The 22,322-nt window shown below is 29.1% G+C and overlaps 1 pseudogene; it reads left to right on the top strand.

Annotated features, from left to right (window-relative positions):
• The first annotated feature begins 6,711 nt into the window (after positions 1-6,711).
• Positions 6,712-8,950, top strand: LOC140954737 (putative disease resistance protein At4g10780; annotated as a pseudogene).
• Positions 8,951-22,322: the final 13,372 nt, after the last annotated feature.

The raw sequence follows: 22,322 nt of genomic DNA, 5'->3' as shown, positions 1-22,322 counted from the left end.
CTATTAATTAAAAATAATTTATCAAAAACATATAAAATCACTTTCAATTACTTTCTGTCAATCTAAGACTCCATTAGTATAGCATCCACTCCTTAAAAATGATTAAAAATAAAATATCATGAAAACCCTAATTTCTAAACTTTTCTCAATAATCCTTATATGCATACAGAAACTCACTTAAAATATAACGATATAAAACACACACCTTAAATTGATAGAAGAAAAAAAAAATCCATCATAGATAAATCCTCCTCTTTAATCTTTATCTCCCTCTCTATATTATTGATTTTGATTGTCTAACAAAATAAAATGTAAATTACTCTAATGTGTTATTTTCTTTTTATTCTCTCAATTATTATGTAATTATTAATATAACTACTATTACTTATAGTACTCTTAATTAATAAAAAGGGCATAATAGGAAACCCAATCAATTATATTATTATTATTAGTTATAACTCAATTTTTGACAACATATATTGGTAAAAGAAAACAATGAGAAAATAAATTCAAAAATAAACCCCTAATTTCATTAACACAAATTGAAAATTTAAGGACCTACAAGGATGAGATTATAAAATTAGGAGTCATTTGGATAATAAAAAAATTTGAAAGAATTGATAAGTTTGAAGACTTAATTAAACTTTGAATTAGTTCAATTAATGAAATTAGGATCTTAATGAAAGAATTGATAAGTTTGGAAACTTAATTAAGCTTTGAATTAGTTTAATTAATGAAATCAGGGGTTTGATTGCAAAATATCAAAACTTCAGTGACCAAACTGAAAGACAGCCATTCCCAGGAAACTAGAAAGAGAACTTTGCTCTCCCTCGCAGCAAACCACTGGTCCAACCTAGAAGACATAAAACCAGAAAGAGGAAAAACAGAGGGAAAAAAAAAACCAGAAAAGGAGAGAGAATTAACCTGAAAAAATAGAAACAAAAAGAACAAAAAAAGAAAAGACGAAAGAGCAGAAAGGAAGCCAAAAAATAGAGGTTGGAATCCTAGCTTCTTCCCAGAATCCCAGCAACGACGAGCACCTGCAAAGTCTTCGTCCATAATGTCCTACCCCCAGGTCCAGGGGCGGAGTTAGGATTATTTGTTAGGGGGGGCCAAAATTAATATAACAAGATATAATATTTGTTTTAATTTATTGTACATGAGTTGTAAAAAAAAGGTAAAATATTTGGAGCAATATCAAATTAAGTCAAAGCCATAATGTTAATTTCATCTTAATAATATATCTATCACTTTAATGTTGTTGATTTTTATACCTATCAAATATAAACATACAAAATATATAAGAAACACTATCTAAAGCGAAGCATTATTTATGTTTGATAAACTTTAAAATAAAGCAAAAAAATAATAAAGAATGATTTTTACATAGTTATTTTAACTATGCTCGTCGTTCTTTTATAGAATATAAATCATCGATTATCATATCAATTGTGAATCTTTCAGCAATTTTTTTTCTATATAGACAATCAAATAATTTGTAAGAAAATCATCCTCCATCTGATGGATTGCGAAGACTTATTTTAACAATCCTTATCACTGAAAAAGTTTGTTCAATATGTTGTGAGTTATCAATATTTTTTTTAAAAAAAAAAATCAATTCTTCTTATTTTGTTCATGTTTCAACCTAAAATCAAAACATTTATCATAAGAAAAAATTGATAATTTTGATGGCTCTGCTATATATATATATATATATATATATATATATATATATATATATATATATATATATATATATATATATAAAATTCAAGCACAATCAAAACAAACCAATAAAATATATCTAATTAATTAGAAAAAAAATCACTATAACAAGAATTCAAAAAAAATAATTGGTAGAACTAACAGATCTGAGAAAAAAAAGGAGCAAAAATGATAGAATTATATATATATATATATATATATATATATATATATATATATATATATAAAACATCATCAAATTATTAACAAACGTTTCAAAACAAAACAAAATTAGATTTTAAATTTAAGTTACCTTATTTTGTTTGATGAAAAACAAATTAATCGGTGACTTTGCATCGATCTTTTTGTAGAAAAATTTTGCTCGTGATTTATGTTTTTATTTATGTTTTGATCAGCTGCAAGATTTATATTACGGTAAATTGGTGTCTCTGTTTTTTATTTTACAAAATAATACTTTTATATTTTTTCCCTTCACACGTAGTAAAGAGTAAATTCAAAAGAAATCAAAAATAAAATCACACTTAATTTAAATTTAAAGCTCACCTCTTTAAAATAAAAAATATAGCATCTCCTCACATTTAATTACTAATACCCAGCATTAAAAAAAAATTGTGTTGCAGGGGGGGCTCGGGCCCCTGCTAGCCCCCCTTTGCTTCCGCCCCTGCCCAGGTCAGTCTTTTTCTTTCCCTGCTTTTGAATTATAATTACCTTGGTACTGTTGCAACAAGCATGCGTGCCTGCAACAGTGCCCAGCCGGGTTGCTGGCTTGAGCTAGTAACCAAGCCGAGTCAGCTGCATCTAGTCTAGTCTATACAGGCTGGATCTAGCCCAGCGATAGCCCAAAACAAAAAAATAAAAGAATGGTTGAGTCTGGGCTGGGAATAGGCCTCAAGCCCAACTGGATCAATTTGTTTTGGGTTAAGGTTAAGTTTGGAGAAAAAATACCTTTATGTTTTTTTTTTTTTTTTGATATCTAGTCAAATAAGATGTTTTGGATATCAGAAAAATTTTGGGGTTTTCTTTGATTTATTTATGGGTTCCTCCTATTTGTTTTTTGGTTTTACTGTATATTTAATTTGTAAAGTTTTACTATAAAATACAAATATACATATCTCTATTTTTCTTAATATATTTTTTTAGTAAAAAATATTTTAAAAAATAATTATTATAATATTATCTCTCTTTAAACAACGGACCACAGGTTTGAATTTTGAAACTTGAATGAAAAATGTTTGAAAGAAATTATCTATAATTGCGAAAATAGCTAACAGTATTGTCAATGATCCATAGCAGTTAATTCTTCTTGTCGGTATATATTTGAATAAGATACCCTCTTCTAGAGGTCTTGGGTCCACGCAATTTTGGTTTGATGCAGATTGCTTCGATCGCACCTAACTCCTGAAAAAGTTGGGACAGATCGCTCTCTCTCTCTCTCTCTCTCTGTATACATATATATAGCTTCGTACTGGTAAGGTTTTTTTTTTTTTTCAACCTTAAAGAAAACATATAGGACATGAAAACTGTGATATATAATTATCAAAATATTTTAATGATGATATATTTTAAAAAAATATATTAAAATAATAATATATTAAATCAACTTGAATTTATCTCTAAAATCTATAAACTAAAGAATGAGATTGTGATAAAACTTATATCAAAATAAATTAAAAAACTCAATTATAATAAGTCAAATATTGAAAGTCAAAAGCAAAAAAAAAAATATTAAAAAAAAAAAGTGATCTAAGTAAACTTATATCTATAGTTTGCCTAGTGGGTCAATCCAATTTTTTTTAGAAGTAAGAAGAACAAAGTTAAGAAGACTCTAGGATTTTCAAAAAAAGAAAGAAATTCAATTGATAAATAAGTTTAATTAATTTAATAACATAAAAAAGCAACTCTAATTTAATCTTTTAAAATTATAACATGTGAAATCTTAAACTTAATTAAGAAACTCAATTCCTAGCTTAAGAAAACAAGAAAACAAAATTGATGTCAACTCATGTTAACCTGAAGTCTATGACTTAAGTCATTTGACTAAAAACATCAAATTTAAAAAAACTCGAAGCTCAATTTTTCATTAATTAAATGTTAAATGATGAAATAAAAAAAATAGATCATACAAAAGGATAAAAAAAATAGCAATTATAAGCCAAAAAATTGCTTTAGCCCACTCGGGTCAATACGTCAAACACATAGGGCAGGTTATGAAATTCGATAACCTAACAGGAAAAAAAATGAAGAAAATCATGAAATCAATTTTTTTAAAAAAAAAAAAACCATCATTAACTTACAAAACTCGTGATGTAAGCCATTTGAACGGAAGTACCAAATATGAAAAAATTACAAATCTCAATTCTCAATAAATTAAATATTGAAGGATTAAATTAAAAAAAATCTAACCACATATAAGGATCTAATAGAAGAAAGAGTAATTAAAAGCCAAAAAAAAGATATGAGGCTAATTAGGTTAACCTGTCAAACTCACGGGTCAGGTCATGTGATTAGGATAACCTGATAGAAAGAAAAACAAAGAAAACCATGAAGCTTTTTTTGTAAGAAAATCAATGTCGAGTAATGAGATCAAAAAAGAAAATAAGTCCAAATATGATGTCAGCATGTATTAGCTTATAAAACCGGTGACCCAAGCCATTTAATCAGAAATGTCAAACATTAAAAAAAAAAAACACGAAGCCTAATTTTCAATAAATCAAGTTTTAAATATGAAATTGAAAAAAAAAATTATACAAAAGGATAAAAAAGAAAGAGTAGCAATTAAAAAAATGATGATCAAATTTGAAAAAAAATGATAGGATGAATAATTTTGGATTGAAGAGTTAAATTGAAAAAAAAATCACAAAATAATTAAAAGAATCAATCACCAAAACAATGAAGACTAAATTAAAAAAATAACAAATTAAAAATATTTTATCAAAAAATAAAATTGAAAAACAATTGAAAGTTCACAAAAAGAAAAGAAAAAATATAAAAAATCATGATCAAAATTGAAGAAACAAAAAAATAATAAATCTATAATGAAGGGTGAAATTAAAAACCTATAGAAGAACTAAGGATAAAAATTATAAATAAATAAAAAATGAAAACTAACACTCAAATACATACAACTAAGAAAACTTCTATAAAATTTAAAGGATTTAAAATTTGAATCCCTCCTCTTAAAACCTCAAAACTCTCTTAACCACTTTAATTGAACTTATATTTGGTATTTTTCTTAAGGATTTAAAGAAAACAATAATAAAAAAAACCCCTTCTTCCTTTCTATACTCTTTCTACCGGCCACAAGGAGAAGAAAAATGCATTTATTTATAAGTTGGTTTTTTTTTATTATTATTAATGTGGATGTCCAGGTCAGTTTGTATGCACCTCGACTAATTTTACGGGCCCTAAAATTAACGGCCATGTAAGTCTTTAATGGCCTTGAGATTTATGAGACTCGAATTGATGACTTTTAGGGAGTAAACTTAAGACCTGATCAGTTAAGATACATCATTCAAGGTTAATTTGGATGATTTTTATTTACCACAATGCTATATGCCCAATTCAAGTATTGTTATATGTCCAATCTCGATCCACTTTTAAATTATCTAACATAAACATCTAACTATTTAAAATTTTATTTCTAATTACTTAGCAATATTCCATTTATATTTTCAATTAATCCATATAATATTTCTCAGTTAATTTACTATTTTTTAAATAAATAAAAAAAACCGAGGGTTCACCCAAGATCAAAACAATCAAAGCCCCGTTTGTTTGTTGGAAAGTAGTTTCATTTTGGAAAGTGAATTCTGAAAAAAAATAAATTCTGAAAAAGTAAATTATTTTCTGATGTTTGGTAGTGTAATGAAAAATAAGTTAGAAAAACACTTTCTAGTGTTTGGTTATGTCATGAAAAATGAGTTGGAAAATAACTTATTAATGTTTTATTTTTTAAAAGTTTATTAAAATAATAAGGAATAAATCTTATAAATTAAAAAGTTGAATGAGAATGAAATTAAAAAAATATATAATTTCATAAATTATTTCAAATAAAATAAATAACAATCAAAAGAATGAGGATCAAATTTGATAGATAAAAAATTTCAATAAAAAATGATAAGGGAAAAGCAAATAACAATTATAAAAATAAAGACTAAAGTTAATATAAAAATTAAATTTTAAGAGATAAAATTGAAAAATAAATATCAAATATATATATATATATATATAAGTTTGAGGACTAAATTTGATATAATCAGCAAATAATATGACATTTCTAAATTTTTCATAACTTCTAGAAAATATTTTCCGCCCAAATTTTCTAGGAAAATATTTTTTTTGGAAACCAAGTCAAATTTTTTTTAATTAGAAATTATTTTTCATTGACCAACTTTTCTATTAACAAACAAACACATAAAAAATTTAAATTTTGTTTTCCAGAAATTACTTTCCAAAAAATAAACACAACCCAAGTTAAAAATATTTTTCCAATTATAGGAATGCAAAAGAACAAGTTAAAGAGAATGAAGATGCTGCAACAACCACCAAAATTTTCATTACCAAACGGCTGCCGTGTAGCCAAACACCATCTTAAACCCCCTGTACATGCACATATCATGCAGTGAAAATACAACACAGTATTCAAGTATTCTTCTCTCAGTTTTTGAAAGTTTACAAGGAATGGCACCAGAATCAAATTGCATGTATTTATAAGTTGGATTTTTTTATTTACCACAATCCTCTGATGCCCAATTCAGTATTTCTATACGCCCAATCTCGAATTCTCGATCCACTTTTAAATTATCTAACATAAACATCTAACTCTTTAAAATTTTATTTCTAATTACTTAGCAATATTCCATTTATATTTTCAATTAATCCACATCATATTTCTCGGTTAATTTACTATTTGTTTTTTAAAAAAAAAACCGAGGGTTCATACAAGATCAAAACAATCAAGTTAAAAATGTTTTTCCAGGTGTAGGAATGGCACCAGAATCAAACTTCCACTCGCCTGGAACACTAGAATTCATGCATACACACATGGGAAGTTTTCAGCTTCATAGTGCACCTGAGACTGGAATGGGAAGGGAGCAGGTGGTTCAAGAGCGTGAAAGGAATACTCGTGACAACTTATCTTTGTTGGTGAAGGATTATGGTATTGATATCAGCAAGACCACAGGAGGCGGCTCTCCTGAGAGGCTTGCAGACAACGAGGATGAGCCTAGAGGAAATTCAGTGCGTCAACCCTGTTCTTCATTAGTGAACAATGCTGTTATAATCATGAATGCTGGGGTGAACATGGCTCCAGAACCTGAGCAGCCTGTTGTAAGAGGCAGTTCTCATGAGATGCTACCAGTTATTCAAGATAAACCTAGAAAAGATTCATCCCAACTAGAAAATCTAATGCGTCTTGGCCCTGGAAGATATGATGATCAACTCTGTACTACATCTTTGAACAATAACGTCATAATGAATGATGAAGAGAACTTGGTTAGAGAGCCTGGGCATCGTGTTGCGAGAGATAGCTCTCTTGAAGGGCTTCTGTGTGTTATGGTGATAAGAGCAGTGGAGATGCAATTCCAACTAAAAAGCTAGTGATTGAAGAGTTTGAAAAACATAAGAAAGCTATCTGGCATTGGTTAATGAATGATGAGACCTCTGCAAGTCTTGCTGTTTATGGGATTTGGGGGTGTGGGAAAAACAACATTGCTCACACATATCTACAATCTTCTTCTAAAACCACCGAAACATTTCATTATCGCAGGATTTTAGCATTTCTAAATTGCAGAATCTCATTGCCAAAGAATTTCATTTAGATCTTTCAAGTAAAGATAATGAAATGAACAGAGCTGTGAAGCTGTCAACAAAATTAAATGAAATGAAACAATGGGTTCTTAGCTTGGATGAATTGTGGAACTATTTTGATTTTGATGATGCCGGAATTCCTATCCAGGTAAGGGGATGCAAGGTCATTCGTACTCCTCGATTGCTTGGAGTTTGTCAACGGATGCTCTATCAAAGGATGATCGAAGTGGAGCCTCTTTCAAGCGAAGAGGCTTGGAGTTTGTTCATGGAGAATCTTGGATGTGACACAACACTTCCTCCATGAGTGGAACAAATTGCAAAATCTATCACAAGGGAATGTGCTTGTTTGCCATTAGGGATTAAAACAATGGCTGGAGCCATGAGGGGAGTGGTTGACGTTCGCGAGTGGAGGAATGTGTTGGCGGAATTGAAAGAATCAAACGATAGGCAAGATGATGACATGGAACCTAAGGTGTTTCTAATATTGAGATTTAGCTATACACACCTAAAGGATTCAGCACTGCAACAATGTTTCTTATACTGCTCCTTATTTCCTGAAGATTTTGAGGTTGATAGGTTACGTATTTGATCGAGGCAGGCAGAATTTGACAAGGGACATGCGATGCTTAATAACCTACCTTCTAAATGTCTGCTTACTAGAGAGGGCTAGAAACTCAAGTGATGGATATGTCAGGATGCATGACTTGATGACGGACGTGGCCCTCCAAATACTGCAAGAGAGCTCTTCAATCACTGTTAAGGCAGGAGCACAGTTAAGAGAATTGTGGAAAGTGGACAGAGGATCTTGTCAGAGTTTCATTAATGAAAAACCAAATAGAAGACATTCATTCTAGCCCTTCACCAAAGTGTCCTTTCCTTTTAGCTCTATTGCTACGTTACAATGGAAATTAAGTTGCAATTTATTGCAGATTCGTGATATGTCTTGTACCAATATTAAAATATTACCTGCATTATTGCTCATTGATTGTAAAAAGTTGCAGCATCTACCATAGCTAGAAAAGCATAGGGCACTCAAGAGTCCAGACCTCAGTTGATCAACTTCACTTGAAAACATGCCTCGATGCGTGGAATGTCTAACCAACCTCAAGTATCTTAGACTGAATGGATGTGGTCAAAAGAAGTTTCCTTGTGAGATATTACCTGAACTCTCTCAGCTGCAAGACTTGATAATTGAGGAGTACTGGGATGGAATGTTTGCTCCAATAACAGTTAAAGGAAAAGAAGTAGAATGCTCGGGGAAGTTGGAAACTTTGGAATGTCATTTTGAAGGTCACTCTGACTCTGTGGAGTTTCTCAAATATCGTGACAGGACCCAAGAAAAGAACTAAGCACATACAACTTCTTTGTAGGACAACCCTTATGGGATATTGTTTTAGAAATAAAAAGTGTTATGTAGATTTTCAGGTCATGTTCCCGAATAACATTGAAGAACTGGCTATTTATGCGATGTTTCATCATCAATAAGGTATACAGCTGAACTAGAGCGCATCGACATGTCCCACTGGAATACAATGGAGAGCTTGGTTTCATCTTCCTCTTCCTGGTTATGCTCTTCTCCACTGCCATTGCCATATTATAATGGTATATTTTCTGGTCTTAAACAGTTTTGTTGTGTTGGGTGTCAAGGTATGAAGAATTTGTGCCCTCTTGTCTTGCTGTTAAACCCCGTAAACCTGGAAGTGATTAATGTTACTCATTGTTATAAAATGGAGGAGATAATAGCAACAAGAGATGAAGAAAGCAGCAGCAGCATCCATTCCATCTCGGAATTCTTGAATCTCCCATGGTTAAGAATTCTGGATTTCAGTTGTTTACCAGAACTAAAAAGAATTTGTATGTGATTCTCTCGAAGTACTTGAAGTAAGGCATTGTCCGGAGCTAAAGAAGATGCCACTTTGTCTTCCGTTACTTGAAATTAAATAGCCAGCCATCTGCTCCCCCTTCTCTTGACATTAAGAGCTTGCTATTTAAGTGAACCTTATTCTCAATTTAAATTTGCCTCTGTCTGACTTGTTTTTACCTTGTGGAAGGAACCTCAGGTGAGACTTTTTGTGATGTTACTGGGAGTCCATAACCAGTGGACCTGAAGCTGGTCTTATGATAGAATTGCCCCAAGTGTTCCACTTGATTCTGCTGTTTTTCGTGTAAAATTCTTGCTAATGTGTAGTAATTCAATTCCATTATGTTATCAGATCAATTGGAGAAACAAAGACAGACCACTCTTCTATTGCTAGGTTGATCGCAAGGTGAAGCAGATTGTTTTTTACCTATGAAAAAACAAAGGCCTGGCAATGCCTTGGCTAATTTGCTTGCGCAGCTGCTTCATTTGGAGGCACAGTTGCATTCTCTATAGCAACTTCTCTGCTTGCATAAACGTAAATTCCTTTCTCAAGATCTCTTCTTCCTTTAATAGAATGACTCAGAAATTGATGTTCTGTATTGAATATTGATCTCAGAAAGGGACTTTATTTTGTTTAATTATCTCTTGTTTATTTGTATTGAAAATCAATGTGTTATGGTGACTTACAAACCAAAAAAAAAATATTTATAGCCTATTAAAAAATTAAATTGAAATTAAAACTCAAATATAAATTAATTTAAAAGTATTTTAATATAAAATAACAAAACCCGACTCTTAATTAATAAAGCCCATTTAAAGGAAATCTAACTATTTTTTATTCATGCTTTTTATTTTTTTAAATACTAAAAATAAATTTTTAGATAAAATTACTAAAAATACTGAAAATAATTGGAAAAGGTACATGTAAGTCCCTTTTATGTGACAAATTACCAACAAATTGTATGATATCTTCTAAAAGTTCACTTCTATTGTTTATCTTTCAAGAAAGTATATATTTAATTATAATACCTGTATTACCCTCTTCATATACATAAGCAATTACCAATTAATTCACTTTTATTGTTTATCTTTCAAGAAAGTATATATTTAACTGTTTCTATTATTATATTCAAGTTTTCATAATGCCCATCAACAAAACAGTATGATTGGTTAGTAGTGGGAGCATGATAATAAAAAAGAAAATAGTTTAGATTTGCTATTATTGAGTGAGATATGTAAATTTATGTGCAAAATTAGAAGCGATTTATTTTCTCTTATAACATTGAAGTCTTGAGATGCTTAAAAAGGAAGCCATACTTTGAATTTTTTTTTATTTTTTTATATATTTTTTTAAAAAAATCCCTGATGAGTGATCATGTCCTATCTTAATATTGAATGTGCCATGTTGCTTTGCTGTTCAAGGAGAATTGTCAACATTAAAAAGCACTATCATAGCTTGTTGCTTTCATTCTAAACAAAGCAATCATGCTCCGTTTGTTATTGCGTTTGTTATTGCGGTGGACTATAGTAGATTAATATGCAAACTTTCTCGTACATCTTTTGTAGAGCAGACCGAAACTTTTATACTTTTTTTTTTTTTTTTTTTTTTATCAACGCTCAACAATATCAAACACCCGCAAGATATATAGATCAAACACCGTACATTCTCAATAGAGTTAAGGAAAAAAAAAACTTGGGGAGAAAAATTTTTCTTATAAATAGTGAAATCACCTCAATTTTTTTTTATTTGATTTTTTTTTCAATTTAATACTTTTATATTAGATTAAATTTAGAAGGGTTGGACTTGTTGATTTGTTATGATTGACTTTATGGAGTCTTCGCCGTGTTGAAAAATAAATATAATGCTTGGGTTGCTTGATTTGAAAAATTAAAGTCAATTTTGTTGATTTTTTTCTTGATTGAATCCTTTGTGTTTTTTTTTTCTTTTGTCATTTGACTTTTTTAATTCACTTGATTTTTTTTTTTTTTATCCTTTTACAGTATATTAATTTAGAGTTGGGCTTGGTGATTATTTTTGGCTGGTTTGGTATGGAGTCCTTGCACTGTCACAAAACAAATATGATGCTAAATTGATGCTTAACTTGGTAAAATCAATTATTATTTTTTTCAATTAAGTCTTCTTGTGATCAATTTAATAATTTGTCGGCGGATCTGTAATAAAAAACAAAATTCAAAGAAAAAGAACAAAAAAACATGGAAACTACATAAAATTCACCCTAAAGAGTCATTTTAGTTCAAATATTTATTTTATTAATTTTTCAATCCCTGAGTTGAGAAAAAAAAAATCTCATTGGAAAACATCAAAGAAGATAAAAGATTGTTGATTGGTCATATTTTAGCAACCAAAACAGATGATTCTTGACTTAGTCAATCAACTAATTCTTAATTAATTTCATTGAACGTTTTTTTTAGTTTCCAATTAAAATTTTTCTTGATAGTAAAAATAAAATTAACAACAGTTCATTTTTTTTTAAATTGAAATAAAAAATTTGCTCAATCCCACAACCTCACAACGTAGCTTGGAGAATCAAACTAGTATATATTAATATTATTTTTGGTTGGGATTTTAGTGTTCCTCTGAACTTGGGTGCAACACAAGCTAGGCATGCTCTAATTTTGAATGGTCCCCTTGTTTAATTAGGTTACCCCAGCAAGAAGGGCGACGGCGACAACTTTTTTCCATTCCTCAATGCCCCAAAGAGGAAGGCAGAGCATCCGTGCATGGGTGGTTAAAAGCAGGAGCACCGCCCCCATTATTGCGAATGCTTGCTAATTAATGAAAGAAAATGACACCTCAAAGCAAATGTACCCAATGAAAAATCTATTGGAGACTGTTTTGAAAAATTAAAATACCCAATTAAGTCTCTCAATATTCAATCGCCTCAAAGTCTTAGATTAAGATTTAGCAATTGCTTATTCTTTAGGCTTTTATGGACCTAGATTTTATCTGGGAATGATGATCGAGAGATTCAAGATGAAATTAAATAATACTTACTTTTTAAAAAAAAAAAAATCAAAGTTAGAAAAAAAAAAATGTATGGATTTTCTATTCAAAACTTTAAATGCGATTTTTTTAATAGAATTTTTTTTTTAATTTGTATTGAGTTTGGTAACATGTTTTCCATGTTGTTTTCTTTTATGAATTTTATAGTGTTTTTTTAAATTAAAATAAATTAACAAGTTAATTATATAATATTCTTTATTTATGCAACATGAAAACAATAACATTGTCTTTTTTTATATTTGAATATTTGGTCATTGTCACAAATTTATTTTTATATTATAAGTCTAATATAAACTACTGTTTTTTTTTTATTTAACAAGTATAGCTTTGTCATTGGAGATATTTAACGAGGAAAAATATAAAGAGATAAAGCAGTCATCATTTAATTTGAAAGTAAACATTTTAAACTAGTCTTACATATATTCTAAGATAAGAGAATGCTTATACCAAATGAAAAATAAAAATTAACTTTAGTATTTCCTATATGAAGTAAGTTTTTTGTCTTTCTAGCTTAAAGAACCATTTTGAGAGTTAAGTTTTTGTGCTAAGTTAACTAAAATGTTGTGTATGTTTATTTTAAAGATGAAAACTAATCAATTCTAAAACAAAGTGATTTTGGGAATAAACCCGGTAAGGACTCAATTTGTACCTTTTAATAACAACAGGTTTTGGACCGGAATAAATAAAAGACTATTATACCAAAAGAAAAATAAAAATAACTTTAGTGCTTCTTATATTGAAGTAAGTTGTTTTGTGTTTTCTAGCTTAAAGAAACATTTTGAGAGTTAAGTTTATCTAAGAACATTACAAAGCATCGTTGAACACACAAATATAGGTACAAAGATCAAGGCAAAAGAGTACAAATATTAATAAAAATAAAATAAAATAATGCATTATCTATTTGTCTATCCATGATGTAATCACCGAGAGACATAATAATACTGAGACATGATAGTTAAGGAACATGATCACTAGGAGACCAAATGGTCGAGGGCCATGATAACAGATAAACCAAGCAATCAGGGGAAATTTTTTTTGGGTATATTTATATTTTTACCATGTGTGTGTGTGTGGGGCAACCTCATAACTTTACTCAAATATTACAAAAAAAAAAAAAAAAAAAAAAAAAAACAAAACACACACACACAACATAGCATCATGCATTCAAAGGTTTGATTATCAAAGTAGAATCAACTACAAATCACGAGTTGCACCACTCATACTTTGAACCTAATACAACTGGACTAAAAGTCATAGGCATGCATTTAAACTATCATCATCAGCTAACCACCATCAATTAGGGATTTTTATTTACCATATTACACACACACACATGAGTCTTCATATAATATATTAGTTTATATGCATAAGTTATGTTGCGAGTCAAATCAAAAAAATTTAAACATAAAAAAAATGTCAAGGTAGCAAGGAATTATTTGGCATTATTATTAAACCCGGGCCAATGGGTTAATTTTAAAACTTGCTAACCTAACTTTTGTTTAGCCTGAATTTAAAATTAAACCATGTGAGATTTATCCCAATGTAACCCAATCGACTTGGTAGGTCCAAAAGCAACCTAAATGACAAGTAAAAAGTGTGGTTTGATTTAAAAAATATAAATTAAGATGATAACACATTGGATCGACCAGGATAGACAACAATAATCATGTGTGTGTACATTAAAAACATTTATTATTAAATAAAAACATTTAATACTAGACACTATGAAACACATATAAACAACAAAACCAAAAGGATCTGAAGATAAGTAAAAACAGGCAGAACATAAACAAGCAAATGCAAACCATAATAATCATATATATTGTTAAATGAAGTAAATTTAGATAAGAATTTTGAAAAGAAAAGTTTGCGTCGAAAAGATAAATCAATTGATTCAAATATGAAAATAAAAACCAGTGATGCGCAAACCCCAATCTTTAAGTTTCAAATCAAAGTTGTGATTTTGTATTGACTTATTTTTTCTGCTAAAATAGATAGTTTTAAATTCAGAACTCATACATAAAAGTTGATTTTCATGAATTTTGAAAATAAATCCATAATAAATTGATAATTTTGGAATTAAAATCCCTAACTTTGAACTATGATTTTTATATAAAAAAAAAAACTATAGCTAGCACAACATCGCATAGGATATGAGTTTGAATATGAATTTAAAAATAAAGAATGTGGTGTTTTCATAAAAACCAAAACTAGCACAACAATAAATATACTAAAAACTTTATATTCAATTAGTTTGATATAAGAAACTTAACTTTAACATGAATTCAACATGAGAAACATTTTAACAGAAAAACAAACATGCAATGAATTTCCGAACACCGCAACATATAAAATTTTAAGATTTGGAGTGTATATATTGTAAAAATCAAAATTGACACAACAATAAATATGTCAATAGTTCAAATCAAACAAAACTACCATAACATTTTAAAAACCCCTTAAATTAACAAGTTACTAACAAACAAATCAAATTGAACATAAAAACTCATAATAAAATCACACCAAAACCAACTGTTATGTCTTGGATAATATGATATTGCACATATCCAAACCTTTCAATCTCATCACAAAGCATTGATCACCATCATATTTTTTTTTTTAAATCCCTAATTGGTCTTCAAACTCTAGAGTGCATGAACCAAACACAATAAAAGCACTTTAACATGTACAAAAGGATCTAATTAAAAATAATCAAATGGTAAATGAGTAAAAATATGATAAAAAGGTAGAAACTCACCTCATAAGTTGCTAAAAATATGTTAGAGAGCATATACATTGGCATATTTAGCGATGTGTGTAGTACATTCGTCAGCGCTTCTAGGCTTAATTATTAAGCATATCCATGTTTTTTTTGGTCTCCTTTACTCATCGATAATGATGGTGTCATTCACTACCAACCAATAAGGGAGATGAGTGCTCTATTTAACTTGGTTTCTCTTGTTTTTTCTTTCACTCTAGCTATCAGAGATAAGGCTAAGTGGTTGTCATTTTTTATGGTGCTCGAACTAATCATGATGGTTTGGTTGTGTTCTAGTTCAATGGAGCAAGGACGTGGTTTAAGTTATGAGGCTAATTGTGGTGGTTTTAGAAGGAGAAAGTTGTAGTTTACATATTGATTGGTTTTTATAAGAATTAGAATTATTTAATCATTAAGATTTTATTAGATTTAAAATACTTTTTTAAGAATAAAATTACATTTTTATGTAATTTATAGACATTTTTTAAATGAAAAATATAATTATATCAATTCGGATAAGTTTTTGTTTTACAGGACTGCTTATTGAAGAATTGAATATTATATAAATATATAATATATCAATTAAAAACATAAAAACATATTGAAAACTCTCATTCATTATATAAGAATAAATTGCTTTATTTATCAATAAGTTTTTATTATGATAGCAAATCAGCATTTTGTGTACACTATATAAGGATACATTGATGATCCTTTATATCCTTGTATTCTTATAATGTGATAAAACTATTATGTCCATTATATCCTTATAATATTCAACTCTTCAATAAGTCCTTCTGTTAGTTTTTTAATATAAATTAATGTAATTATATTTTTCATTTAAAAATACCATTTTTATTTATATAAGGATACAATTAAATAATTGATTACAATTACTCAAAATATTTTAACAAATAATAAAAATCAAAATTATTTAACCATTAAAATTTTAACAATAAATATTTTAATTTTTTGAAAAATTAAATTTACATTTTTATAATCATTTTTAAAATAAAAAATATATAAATTTATTAATTTAGATGAAAAACTTTAACAAAACTACATGTCGGTGAATTAAATATCATACAAATGTATACTAGACATAGTTAAAAATATAAAAATACATTAAAAACTCATCGAATTATTCAATATGTAGTTCGTACAATTACTGAATTCTCCAAATCCGTGATAGCAAAATAACAAGATAAAGTTTAGATTCCTTGACCACATGTCCAGCAATTATTTCTTTTTTGTGTTTTTTGTTCATTAAGGCAGCGAGGGAAGTTGTAAGTCAAAGTCAAACTATCCATTCGAGTTGTCGCATTCTTTTTTCTCAAGTTAGAAATAACAATTTCAAAATCTGATGGACACCCATTATATTATATTATTAAAAAAAAAAAAAAAAGAGAGAGAGAGAAGAAGAATGCATTGTTCCCTAGACACCGTTTGTAGATGAGAATGGTGTTTTTTCTTCATAGCCTCAAAAAAAAAAAAAAAAGAGAAGAAGAGAAGAAGAAGAAGCTCTTTATCATGTATTTAAGAGTAAAATAATATTTTTCTTGAGATAATTTTGGTATACTAAAATTGATTGGGGATAGGATGAGTAATTTGTGTTTAGAGTGTATAGTGAATTTACAATATTACTCTTAAAAGAAATCAATTTTTGAACTTCTAACAGGGGTTAATTTTGTATATTTTTAATTAAAGATGCATAGTAAAATTATCTTTTTTTATTCTTAAGATAATAATAATAAAAAAAAAAAACTAAAAGGAAAATGGAGGGTCCTTTTGTCATTTTTAATATTGTCGCATAGTAAAAAAAACCTTGGCGCCTTTGGCATCAGATAATTTAACTTTTATGTTAAATGATATTTGTGTCATTTTATTGCTGAGTTTTTTTTGTGATTAATTTGTTGGGATGGGGTCATTTGAGCATTTTAATAATTGAGAAGGAAGAGAACCTTATTGTCATTCCAATAGCCATAAAGGCCATTCCAGGATGGCTTTAACTTCGTCTCAACGTCTCCTCCTTGGATATGTGGTACATGCACTAATTGGAGGTTTGATTAGTCAATGACAACCATTTTTTTCTTGTTCTTTCTTTCCTTTCTCTTCCTTGGTTTTTGCACCCTACCACCTGATTTTTCAAGTCAACCCCTAAACTTCTATTTCTTTTTTATTTTGTCCTTTTTTTGTTATATTTGTTTTAAATAATTCATGGAATTAGATTTTTCTTTCGATCTCATCCTCATTAAATTTTTGTTTTTTCAAATTTGATTCCCATTTTTATAGTCTAAGATAATTTTTAGAGATGTATTTTTCATCACTTCCACCCTTTATAAAAAAATTTTCTTGGTAAATTTTATTCTCATTCTTTTGATTAACTTTTTTTTGCTTTGCAAAATTTTCAAGAGCAGTATTTTTTTACCCAATTGATTTGGATTTGAGCTTGGTAAGCCCATGTCAAAAATTTCGTGGGTTACAAACTTTGGAAATTAAACTAACTTTATGATGTTTGCCTAAGATTGCTTTAATTTTTTTTAAATAATTTTCAAAGCTATTATTTTTCTTATTTCATCCTTCAATATTTATTTAATTAAAAATTGAGGTCTGTTTTTTTTTTTTCATGCTTTCTATGACCTTAGTTTATCTTTTCTTCTTCTTCAATTTAATTGGGTTACCTTAGGTCTTTTTATTTGTTATTCTTTGTTAAGTTTATTTTTTTAAAATAAATATTATTCTTGAATTAAATAGAATTGATTTATTGAACATAGATGAATGATCACTTCATTTTGTTTTGTTCGATTTGTTTTTCAGGGACATTGCTCTAACAATTTCTTCTTATTTTGTTGTCTAGAATTTCACGATCAGGTTTAAACTATCTTAACAAGATTTTTTTTTTATGATGAGCGATGTTCATAATGGAATGACAATATGTTGCTAATGTTTTTTTTTTTCCTTTTCCTTTTCCTTTTGGGTATAATATGGGTGGCTCATTTGTTTGGTTGATTGTTGCCAAATGTTTTTTTTATGGTTTGTCTGTTATCATTGCCTTTAATTTAAATCAGATTATTATATTACCCAGTCTTATTAGGTCTAATTGAGTTAATAACTCGAGTATCAAGTTTTTCTTACTTCTTCATAAATATTTTCGTCATCTAGGCATCTCTTTTGTGTGCTAAGAAATTTTAGGCCGGCCTGTGGCACAGCGCAAGTTACCTATCTAGTAATATACTGAAACTCCTTGGCATTTCATTATAGTAGTGAACAATGAAATGCCAAGGCATTTTACATTTTGGTCCTACAAAATAAAAAAATTTGAGATTTTTTTTTTTAGTTTTCAACTTATACTCCTTTTCAATTTCATCCTTCAACATTAAGTCTATTAGTTTTTAGATTTTATAATTTGTTTTGATCTGCTTTCTATAGAGCTATCCTAGTCTTATGATCCAAGTCGCGAGTTTTGTGGGTTAATCGTGTTGACTTAGGTTTTTTTTTTCATGTTTTTTATTTTTTTTTTTCTTAACTTTATTTTTTAACATTAAGTTGATTGAGAATTAGACTTTATAATCATAATTATTTATGAATTTGCTTTATAAGGGGTTATTATGATCTCATGACCTGGATCACAAGTTTTACAAGTTAGCCAGGTTGACTCGGGTTATTTTTTCTTTTTTCTCATTGATTTTTTTCCATTTCATCTTTTAACATTAGGTTGGTTGAGAATTGAACTTTATAATTTTTTTTCAATTTGCTTTCTATGGAGTTATCCTGGTCTCTTAATTTGGGTTTGACAGGTTAACCCAAATTAATTCAAGTCATTGATTTTGTTTTTTTTTTTTTTGTAATTTTACTTTTAATGTAACCCTTCGACATTAAGTTGATTGAGAATTGAGTTTCATAATTTTTTTTTATTTTCTTTATACGGGGTTATCATCGTCTTATAACCCGGGGCACGAATTAAGCTGATTGACATGAGTTTTTTTGCCCCTTCTTTTTAGTTGATTTTGTGTCCAATCTCGTACTTTTAATATTGAATTGATAAGGAATTAAGTTTCATAATTTATTTCAGTTTGTGTTATAAGAGGTTATCTTGGTCTTATGTTGAGGTCACAAGTTTGTTTGGTTAACTTGAGTAGTTTTTTGTGTCATTTTTATTTATTTATTTATTTTAAATTTCATCATTCAACATTGAGTTGATTATGAATTGAGCTTCATAATTTATTTCAATTTACTTTTTACTGGGTTATCTCGGTTTCATGATCCAGGTTTGGAAGGTTAACCTGAGTGAACTCAACTTATTTTTTTAGTTGAATTTTGTTTTCAATTTTATTCTTCAATATTAAGTTTGTCACACTCGACATCACAGCGGCCTTAAAAACTATTTGGATTATGGAAAAAGAATGGATTTCTGGCATCCTGTTCTTTGATGGGGAATGATCTTGTTTAAGGAGTCGCCACCTAGTATTATGGTCACTAGGAACCCTAACTGGTCAACAGAGATTCTATGGTACGGGACTGGTTACATAAAAGGAAACATATTATCATCTCTTTTACGTTCTACCGGGGGCAAACTGCATTGCTGGTTTTGTCTTAAATTGCTAAATATTTATTTGTTTATGCTCTGATGGCTTCCTTGCAATATTCTTGTTTCTGGCGCCAATGAATATTCAATTATGGATAATTCCAACTCTAGCGTTGGTAAATATCACGTAACTATCAAATAAATTAGATCAATATTTTTTTTTATTCCCGGCTCTAGCGCCAATGAATAAATAAATAAAAATAAATTTATTTTTACGCATGCACGTATTTTTTTATTTTTCTAGCTAAATAAAATAAAATACAATGAATAAAAATAATATAAATTTAAACCGGTATTTTTATTCTTGACTCTGACGTTAGTGAATAAACCAATAAATTTACATTATTTTTATTTGTGCATACACAATTTTTTTATTTTTATTTTTTCTACCTTTTTTATTTTTTTGTTTTTTGTTTTTTTTTTTACATTTTTGGGCTGGGCCCAACTCAGCCCACATGGGCTGGGCCCAACCCAGCCAACCCAGCCCGATCACTGGCCTAAGCCAGTGACCCGGCTAGGCAAAAAAATAAAGGCATGCGTGACTTGTTCACGCGTGCACGAACACTGGTGAAGGTAATTAAATTACCTTCACACAATGTTGTTGTAACATTGAATTGCTTTTTGAAATGAAGATGCAAAGGGGACGAAGTCATACCTGCTTCTGGAGACGATGAAGAAGGCTGCGAGCTGGTGGCCGATGCTCTCGTTCGACTACTTTCTCTTCTCTCCCCGTTGTGCCCATTGTCTTCCTTTTTCTTTTCTTTTTTGTTTCCCTGTTCTTGAGATGAAGAAGCTGAGTCGGTATGTCTGTTTCTTGAGATGAAACACAAACAATTGCAAGGATCTCTCCTTTCGGTATATGTTACTCTCTTATTCTCTCCTTTTATGTGTATGTTTTTTTTCAGTTTACTCTGTTTTTGTCTCTGTTTTTTGGGTTAATTTTTCCGTAGGGATGAAAGAAATGGCAGAATCGGTTCTCCTCTCTGTTTCAGTCTTTTGCGTTCTAGGTCTCTTGTTTCTTTTTTTTTTTTTTTTATGGGTTTTGCTATTGTTTTCTTCTCGGTTGCTAAGGCCCTGCTCCGGTTTCCCCTGCTCGTTCCTCCGCCCTGGGTTTTTTTTCTTTTCTTTTGTTGCCCATCTCTGCCTTTTAAAAGGCCAGAGAGCTTCCACAACTGTTACCCCCCACGAACGGGATCATGGTCCATGATTTGCTGCAGATTTCCCCGTTGAATCGGTTTTCTCCGTGCGAAACGGAAGGGATGAAGAACGCAGTCTTCCAAACGGTGCCGTTTGTGTGCTTGAGGCATTTTTCACTTTGATCCCTGGACGTTTTAAACTTTACAATTGAGATCTTAATCATTAATAATCAAATTCTAAACGATGCCATTTGTGTGCTTGAGGCATTTTTTCACTTTGGTCCCTAGACGTTTTAAACTTTACAATTGAGATCTTAATCATTAATAATCAATTTCTAATTGTACCCTTGAATTAATTCAATTGAATCCTTGATTTATAGTGCCATTTACACAGCAATCCTGGGTTTTTGGACTATTCAATTTGGTCCTTGGACTTTGATTTTCTAGCAATTTTTCCATGAATCATCTCCAAACTTTGGTATTTCTTCAATTACACCCCTGATTCCTTTAATTAATTAAATCAAAGTTTAATTAAGTTCTCAAACTCATTAATTCTTCAATTAAACTCTTGATTTCATTAGTTAAAATCATCTAAATTTTAATTAAATCAATTCTCCAATTAAGCCCTTGATTTAATTAATTAAACTAGTCAAGAGTTTAATTAAATCTTTAAACTTCCAATCGTGTTGCCCTTAACCCAAATTTTAATTCACTCTTCATTTATTTTATTTTTACTTGTTTTTCATCATTTTAAAAAAAATAAAATAATTAAAATAATAAATAAAAAATGTCAAAATTGGGTTATGACAGGGTTGATTGAATTTAGGTTGAATAGTTTTTTATTATTTGTTTTCTATAGGGTTATCAGGGTCTCATGACTTGGATAGTAGATTTGACAAGTTAATCTGAGTTGATTTGAGTCGATTTAATATGTTATCATGTCAATAATTAAAAAATAATATCATCTTGAGTTTTTTTTAGTTAAACTATATTTTTATTGGTTATTCGGTTTTTCTTTGGACCTATTAAGTTGACTAAGTCACATCAAGTTAATCCCTATACAATTTTATTTTTTTTTAACAAAAATACATTAACAACACCAGAATATTTTTTTATTGTTAACAAAAAATTTAATTTGACCCGTAGCGCAGCATGTACAATTATCCAGCCCTCTCTAATTGGTTATATTTAGTAATTTTTAAAAGTGAGAAGACCTTTGTATTATACGTAAAAAAAATTAAATTTATTAACAATTTGAGTAGTTGTAATATTTTTTAATGAGATGGGTCCTTCTTACAGTAAATATATTTGTTATCCGTTGCTTTACTTTTAAATTCCTTTGACTTTGCCCTGATTTTATGGTACCTACGTGCCTACATGGAAAAAGAAAAAAATACGAAGTTATCAATGTGTTTTGCTACCTT

This window comes from Populus alba, chromosome 16 (genome assembly GCF_005239225.2).
Source record: "Populus alba chromosome 16, ASM523922v2, whole genome shotgun sequence".
NCBI lineage: Eukaryota > Viridiplantae > Streptophyta > Magnoliopsida > Malpighiales > Salicaceae > Populus > Populus alba.
This window is presented reverse-complemented; position numbering and strand designations above follow the sequence as displayed.